The sequence below is a fragment of the Zingiber officinale genome, chromosome 1B (genome assembly GCF_018446385.1).
Source record: "Zingiber officinale cultivar Zhangliang chromosome 1B, Zo_v1.1, whole genome shotgun sequence".
In the NCBI taxonomy this organism is placed as follows: Eukaryota; Viridiplantae; Streptophyta; class Magnoliopsida; order Zingiberales; family Zingiberaceae; genus Zingiber; species Zingiber officinale.
Genome location: NC_055986.1, coordinates 151,209,829 through 151,219,291, shown reverse-complemented (window position 1 = coordinate 151,219,291; position 9,463 = coordinate 151,209,829).

Here is a 9,463-nt window from a genome sequence, read left to right as displayed (position 1 = left end):
GGTCCTTTGACTTGACTTCGGTGGAGATGCTTGCAAGGTTGACTCCCAAAACTTCCTCTTTACTTGTCTTGAATTCTTCTTCAACCCTTGATGATGTTTCCTCATCCACACTTGTGGATGACATTTCTTCATCCTTCTCCTCCTCAAATAATACCTCATCTTCCTTCTCCTCAGAAGTTGAATACATGTCATCTTCCGGTTGCTCCTCCTCCACTTGAGCCCTTCATCCCTTTCTTCGGATTTGCATCTTCTTGTGTAGGTATAAGTTCTTCGCCTAGAACCTTCTTCACTTTGCTCCATAAATTGTGAGCATTCTCGTATTCTCCTACATAACTCATCACATCATTAGGCAAAATACATTAGGCAAAATATCACTTAATATTGAGATTACCTTTAAATTTGCCTTTGATCGTGAGACTTGCTCTTCCGTCCAATAATGTGGTCGAAGTTTCTTCCCATTCTTGTCTCTTGGGATTTCAAATGGTTCCTCGACAACCATCATAGTATCTCAATTAGTCTCAATGAAGTTCTTCATTTTCACCATCCAAAAGGTGATGTCCCATAAACTTCCTCCTTTATACTTCGGTGGATCTATCAAGCCGGTTATTCTTAGCTTCCTCGATGGTTAGTCCAACGGAGAGTGTCCTTGCTCTAATACCACTTATCGATGATTAGTGGCCAATTAGAAGGAGGTTGAATAGCTCGTTACTCCAAATTGATTACTTCTCTACAAACCGTTAGTTGCGTAGTGAAATAAAACAAAAACAAAGAAAGAAATAAGAAAGCTAATCTAAATACAAGATAAGAAAGCAAATCAAACTTGACATGCTCGTTTAACGTAGTTCAGAGATAAATCTCCTACTCACGACTGTCCGTAAGGTGGATGATCTCAATTCATCGGTGGATGATTCCTCGACAAACTCTGGCTAGCTCACGTAACTCCTTATGGGTGGAGAAACTTCACCTTAACTCTCACAAGAACACTTGAGACACTAGGGCATTGGTAGACTACTAATAGGGATTAACCACCTCTGTTTCGTCAACCTTGGCCAAGCACCCCGAGCTCTCTTAAATAAAGCTTGGAAGAAAACACTTAGTTGTGTTTCCCGCCACCAGTCGACTGGTAATAACACCAGTCGTCTGCTCTATGTGGAAATACGACTGTTACAACCCAACGGCTAGATACTAGTCGACTGGTAAATTCTAAAACCTAGGGTTTCCCATCCCGAGTGTTGGTTGGTCCTAGGAAGATCGTACCAGTTCCACTATACAAAAAATTTTGTACAAGTGTCGAACCTTTCCTAAACAACCTATTGTGTTCTTTAGAAGTTAAATTAGGAATCGCAAATGAAACTTAATATTATTGATTCCAAATTTAACTTATCTGTTCTTAATGGTTTAGATTTGGATCGCAAGCGGAACTTAACACTATTGATCCAAATCAACCTATGCTATAAATTTAATTAAATATTAATTTCCAAAATTGGCTTCCAGGACTGCATGGCGAGGCACATGGCCTTCTTGGGTATGGGAGCATCCACCACCGCCTAGACAAAGCCTTTTAAGGAAAGCTAATAATTAATTTCCTTATATAACTCTAGGTTTAACCAAAAGGAACAATCAAATCACAAATTTGAAAAATAAAAAAAACACAAACTCGAATAACAAATTCGAAAAACTAGAATCTAATGCCTCTTGTGTTTGGAATTCATACAAAGAAAAACTAGTATGATGCGGAAAATAATTACTAGTTATATCTTCCTTTGTATGCAACGACCTCTTGATCTTCTACCGTATTCCTCTTCTTATCCCGGACGTTGTGTGAGCAACGATCTACTGAGATGAGAACCACCCAAGCCTTTCTCCTTCCTCCTTGCAAGTTTCGGCCAAACCAAGAATCCTCCAAGGATGTAGAATTTCGGCCACCACCACCAAGCTCCAAGAGATGCAAAAAACAAAGCCTCCTTTCTCTCCTTCTCCTAGCTAGAACCGGCCACTATCAAAAGCTCCAAGAGAAGGATGAAAACCGACCACTAAAGAAGAAGAGAAGAGGGAGAACCTCTAGGGTCGGCCACACCAAGGAGGAAAAGAGAGGAAGAAATAGAATAGAGTCGTTACCCTTGAAGGCACCTCTACCCTCTCTTTTATAATCCTTAGCCATGGCAAATAAGGAAATTTAAATAAAAACTTCCTTAAATCCTTTGCCATGAAAAGGAATTTTTTTTTAATTAAAAATAATTTCCTCTTCTTAATTATAATGGTTGGCCACCTATAAGTTCTAAACAAGGAGAGTTTTTATTAACACAAGAATTAAAACTTCCTAATTTGTTTCCGAAAATTTCTAAAAAAAATTCTCCAATAATTTTTCCCTTCATGGTGAGTTATAAAAGGAAATTTTATAAATTAAAATCTTTCTTTTAAACATGTGGATGATTTCCAAAAAGGAAAGTTTTATCTAAATTAAAATCTCCTTTCAATCTACAAATAAGAAAAGATATCAAATCTTCTCTTAATCTTTTGTAGATACTTATAAAAGAAAATTTTTAATTTTAAAACTCTCTTTTTAAATCATGAACATGGTTACAAAAAAGGAAAGTTTTATCAAAATTAAAATCTTCTTTCAATCTACAAATAAGGAAAGATTTCAAATCTTTTCTTAATCTTTTATAGACACTATAAAAGGAAAGATTTAAATTTTAAACTCTCTTTTATAAAACCATGTTATCCACATAAGAAAAGATTTTAAATAAAATCCTTTTAATTTTATTATGGCCGGCCACATCATGCTTGGGCTCCAAGCATTGGCCGTCCCCTCCATCTTTGCTCAACCCTTTGCTTGGCCGGCCTAAGCTTGGTCTCCAAGCTTGCTTGGCCGACCCCTTTGGGTTGGATAAGGAGTGGGTATGTGGTGGGTATAAATCTCTATATACAAGAGGCTACAATAGGAACCGAGAGGAGAAATTGGTTTTGGTCTCCCGATAAAATTAAGCTTCCCGTGTTCGCCCCGAACACACAACTTAACTTCATCAATAATAATTCATACCACTAAAGAATTATTATTGAACTACCGCACCAATCCCAAATTACATTTTGGGCTCCTTCTTATTATGAGTGTGTTAGTCTCCCTGTGTTTAAGATGTCGAATGCCCACTAATTAAATGAGTTACTGACAACTCTCTTTAATTAATATCTTAGTCCAAGAGTAGTACCACTCAACCTTATCGTCATGTCGGACTAAGTCCACCTACAGGGTTTAACATGACAATCCTTATGAGCTCCTCTTAGGGACATTATCAACCTAGATTAGTAGGACATAATTTCCTTCTATAATAAAAAACACACACTATAAGTAATATCATTTCCCAACTTATCGGGCCTTTTGATTTATCAAGCTAAATCTCACCCTTTGATAAGTTAAAGAAATGAATACTAAATATATGTGCTTGTTATTATATTAGGATTAAGAGCACACACTTCCATAATAACTAAGGACTTGTTCTTTTATTAAGTCAGTATAAAAAGAACTTTCCTTAAATTATCCTGCTCAATACACTTAGAGTGTACTAGTGTAATTTATTAGTCAAGATAAACTAATACCTAATTACACTACAACTATTCTAATGGTTTGTTCCTTTCCATCTTAGTCGTGAGCTACTGTTTATAATTTATAAAGAACCGATAACACGATCTCCTGTGTGTGACACCACACACCGTGTTATCTACAATATAAATTAATTGAACGACTACACTCAGTATATATAAATGTAGATACTTGACCAATGTGATTCTTATTTCTAAATAAATGTTTATACAAAAGCTAGGCTTTTAGTATATACTCTAACACCGAGTACATTTCTCTCAGCACTTGGACCCTCATTTGCAGCCTTGACCTCTTGCCTTCAAGCCTACTTCTTTTGGCTTTCATCTCTTGGATGCATTTAAGCATGCGGCTTGTCCTAATGTCATCCTTTACGTATGCCTCGAAGTGTGTTTCCCTCGCTCTTGTCCTTACTGTGTTGTCCACGATCCCTCGGATGCTCCATCCTTCATCGGACCCAAAGCTATCAAGCTGAGTCATATGTGTATTTTGTAAGTCTGTACAACTCAAATACACATATCAAATACAAGGATAAACTTAACATAAACTCTTTGCTCAAACCATCAAAACCCATGGTCACAACAGACCATCTTGAGGCAAGATTGCTCCAACATACACTCCAGATAACATCATCAATAGAAATAACATGCAAGAAGAATTGACTACAATCTTATCTAACTATCAATGACAAACATGCATCGTATTGTCACCCTACAACACAAGTGTAATTTATTAGTCAAGATAAACTAATACCTAATTACACTACAACTATTCCAATGGTTTGTTCATTTCCATCTTAGTCGTGAGCTACTGTTTATAATTTATAAAGAACCGATAACACGATCTCCTGTGTGTGACACCACACACCGTGTTATCTACAATATAAATTAATTGAACGACTACACTCAGTATATATAAATGTAGATACTTGACCAATGTGATTCTTATTTCTAAATAAATATTTATTTCTAAATAAATATTTCTAAATGTAATCATGTTTAGAAGATCAAGAAAGAAAGTTACCTAGGATTGTTAAATTCAAATGATACAAGCATTCATGGATTCAATTCATACATTGCTTAACAAGTATGATAACTTCAATCCATAATTAATAAACTGAAAATGATAACAAAATAAACCTCACAAGGTAAATGATGGTGGCTCTCCTCTCATATACATGTAATGGTGGAGTTTGCTCAAGCTACTCATGGTTCATGCACTACCATATGCTTACTTTTCTTCTAATTTTCACCACTATCATATGCATAAGAATGTATAATAAAATAATGAAGACGTTTATAATGTAGGATCAAAAAGAATTTAGATATCTCCACAATAACATGATATTGTCTACTTTGGGACTAGACCCTCATGGCTTTGCTCTTAGGCTCTCCCCAAAAGGCCTCATGCCAATGGAGATATCTTTTCTCTTATAAACCCATGATCTTTCCCATGTGTTTCCAATATGGGACTATGTTTGCAACCTTGCAACTCCAATAATCCTCCCCTCAAACAAAGGACCATAGGCTTCCCACGTCCGATCCTCGACCCACCAGGTCTTCCTGCCCCTCGGTCTACCCCACCTACTAGGACTTCCTGCCCCTCGGTCTACCCAATCTACTAGGACTTCCTTGCCTAGCCGCAACTAGGACTTCCTGCCTGGTGTCTGGTCCTCTTGATCCGAACATAGGAGCCTCCACTTTCTTTGTTCGAGGTCAATATTGTACTCACATGGTTGTGCACAGTCGGCGGTTAAACCTTCTGATAGTCCGGGCTCTGATACCAATTGTAGGATCGAAAAGAATTTAGATATCTCCACAATAGCATGATATTGTCCACTTTGGGCCTAGACCCTCATGACTTTGCTCTTGGGCTTTCCCCAAAAGGTCTCATGCCAATGGAGATATCTTTTCTCTTATAAACTCATGATGTTTCCCATGTGTTTCTAATATGGGACTATGTTTGCAACCTTGCAACCCCAACATATAATGTAAGAGAAACATGCATAAAGGAAAATGATAGTATGTGTAAAAAAAGCCATGAGGAAGATAAAGAAAAATAATGATGGAAAACTAGGACATGGAAATAATGGAATGCTACATAGATGAGTACAAGAAAACAATACCAAAAAAATATCTCATTCAACTTCTAAGCTAGCTCTTCACAACTCAATAAATATGTACACAATCTATACTATAGTTTTTCACAATAAAAATTCTACTCATGATATATAATCATATCTTAATGTTGTTACAATAAAAATTGTCACCTAAAAAATTCTACCACAACTGAATATAGAATGCACGACATGTCAAAATCAAATTTTCTTCTTTTATTCTTCTTTTCTTTTTTTTTCTTTTTATGTTTTTTCTCTTCAGCAAAATATATTTAAGAAGAAGGTAGAAGTACAAGCATTAGGTGAAATATACGATGACTCTAATACAATATGGGATAAGATGATATCAAAGTTGAAAATAGTAGCTAAGAGTGTACTTGGTAAGTCAAAGGGACATGCACCACTAAGTAAAGAATCTTGGTGGTGGAATGAGAAAGTATAAGAGAAAGTGAAGGAAAAATGAAAAGCTTATAAGGAATTATATATTTGTAAGAATGAGGAAAACTTAAAAAAATATACAATGGCTAAGAAAGAAGCTAAGAAAGTAGTGAGTGAAGTAAAAAATTAAACTTTTGAATGATTATATCAAAAATTGGATACAAAAGAGGGGGAAAGAGACATTTATAGAATAGTTTAAGTGAGAATAAGGAAAACAAGAGATCTTAGCCAAATAAAATGTATTAAAGATGAATATAATAGGGTATTAGTAAACGATGAAGAAATAAAAGAGCGGTGGAAGAGGTATTTATCAACTTTTTAATGAAGATTTAGGTGACCAACTTAACTTAGGTAATTTAAGTAGGTCAAATGAGCATAGAAATTTTAATTTTTATCGTAGAATTCAAACTTCAGAAATAAAATAAACTTTAAATGAGATGCATAATGGAAAAACCTTTGGACTAGATAATATTCGGATAGAGGTATGGAAGTGCTTAGGGAAACAAGATATTGAATGACTTACAAAATTATTTAATATGATATTGAAAAAAAAATGTTTGATCAATGGAGGATAAATACTTTAGTTCCCTTATATAAAAACAAGGGAGACGTACAAAATTGTATAAACTATAGGGGTATTAAACTAATGAGTCATATTATGAAATTTTAGGAAAAAGTAATAGAAAAAAGATTAAGGAATGAGACCACAGTGATAGAAAATCAATTTGGGTTCATGCTTGGAAGGTCGACAATAGAAGTTATACATCTTCTTAGACAATTAATTGAAAAATATCGGAAGCAAAAACAAGATTTACACATGGTATTTATTGACTTAAAAAAAGCTTATGATAGAGTCCCAAGAGAAATGATATGGAGAATTTTAGAAAATAGAGGTGTTAGCATAACATATATTGAACTAATTAAAGATATGTATGAGGATGTAACGACCAGAGTAAAGACTTCAGGCGGAGTAACTAAAGCATTTCGAATAAATATAGGGTTACATCAAGGATCAGCTCTAAGTCCCTATCTTTTTACACTAATTATGGACGAACTCATTACGCACATTCAAGACATAGTACCGTGGTGCATGTTGTTTGTAGATGATATTATTTTGGTAGATGAAACAAGTGAAGGAGTAAATGCTAAACTAGAATCTTAGAGGGAAACACTAGAAAGGAAAGATTTTAAGCTTAGTAGATTAAAGACAAAATATATGGAATTTAAGTTTAACAATATTAGAAGTAATGAAATAATTGTTAAGATAGGAGAGGACGAGTTGCTTGGAACTGAGAGATTTAAATATTTAAGATCACTTTTGCAAAACAATGGAGGGATTGAGAGAGATGTTTTATATAGAATACAAGCAAGATGGGTAAAATGGAAGGGAGTGTCGAGTGTTTTATGTGACCGTTAAGTACCTCTTAAACTTAAAGGTAAGTTCTATAAAACCGCAGTTAGACCTGCTATATTATATGGAGTTGAATGTTGGGCTATAACTCGAGCACATGAGCAGAAGATGAGAGTTGCAGAGATGAGGATGCTAAGGTGGATGCGTGGACATACGAGGATGGACAAAATAAGAAATGAGAGCATTAGAGAGAAAGTTGGAGTTGCATCTATTGAGAAAAAACTCTGAAAGACACATTTAAGATGGTACAAACATGTACTTAGACGACCAATAAATGTTCCAGTTAGGCGATGTGAAACTATTATAAACATGCATATCGAACAAGGAAGAGGAAGACTAAAAAAGACTTAGTTAGCAACAATAAAATAAGATAAAATTTATTTAAATATATATGATGATATAATAGGAGATTGAGTTCAATGGCGTAAAAGGATTCATACAGCTGACCCCACCTAGTGGAAAAAGGCTTGATTGTTGTTGTATGTTTTTTCTCTTCTGGTTTTTTTGTCATTTCTGATTTTTCTTTTGTTTTTTCATTTTTGATTTTTTTTACATATATGTTGTTTTTTCATTTCTATTTTTTTCCCATATTTTCAAACATATTATGCACTTCCCTACATATCAATAATAGCTCAACTAAAATGATAACGAGCATGGTTCACTTATGGTGGTCAAGCATGGTTTACCTATACCTCTCTTAAATTCTTCTAAGTTATTCCTCTCCCCTATATTTAAACTTTTGTATGTCCCGAACAACACACTTATCAAGCAATATCCAAAATATCCATATACTAAAGAGTAATAAAGTGAAATAGATGGACGAGAGAAAAGAATGACATGTTCAAAGATAAGGGAATTATTCAAGTAACATGTGATAACACAAGGAATGAATAGAAACAAGTGAAGATGACTTTCATAAAAATCATGCAATCCCATAATAATATGGTCTTAAAAGAATTAAAGCAAGTTCTATAATAACATTAACGACAGGTGCATCACACTAAATGAGAACAATATGCCTAAAAATCCTCACTAGGTACATCAAAATTATCATCTCAATCTACCCACATAGAATCCATCACCAAGTTATAACCACATGTAATCTAAGAATCCAATCATGACAATAAATTTGCAAACTCAACAATTAACACTACAACTAAAATTATTTTTCGCAGCGTGCAAATTCGCTTTTCGCAACGCACATTGCACGCTGCACAATTAAAAGCTGTTGAAAGTCATAAATTATCCACGGCGTTCTTTGCACGTTGCGGAAAATATTATCCGCGGCGCGCAAAGCACACCGCGGAAAATATTATCCGCGGCATGCTTTGCACGCTGCGGATAATATTTTCCGCAGCGCGCAAAGCATGCCGCAGATAATATTTTCCGCAACACGCAAAGCACGCCGTAAATAATATTTTTCGCGACGTGCAAATGTACACTGTTGATGATCTTAACTATATTAAAAAAAATAATTTGACGAAAATAATAAACCAAAATTTTACAACAAATTTAGTTCAAATCAAATCTATACAAAATTAATATAAGCCAAAGTTTTTCATTATACCAAAAAACTCTAAAGATCTAAAACAAGATATGAAATCTCTAACAAACTAGCAATTACATAGCAACAATTAAACTTACAATCCACACAAATTAGTACAATATGTATCAATCACACAATACTATAAATTTAGATAACCATGTGACCGTGCTTCCTATTACATCATTGAGAAACTGCATTTCATCATTTGATCGAATTAGGTCCACCTTTTCCACCAAAACCTTATCAACCCAAACTTTCCAACATTATCCACCAAGAATAACGTGATGCACTTTTGTGTTTGGATCTATGGATGCAATTCGACCTTCTACAACAACTAATTCATCGGTAGACCAA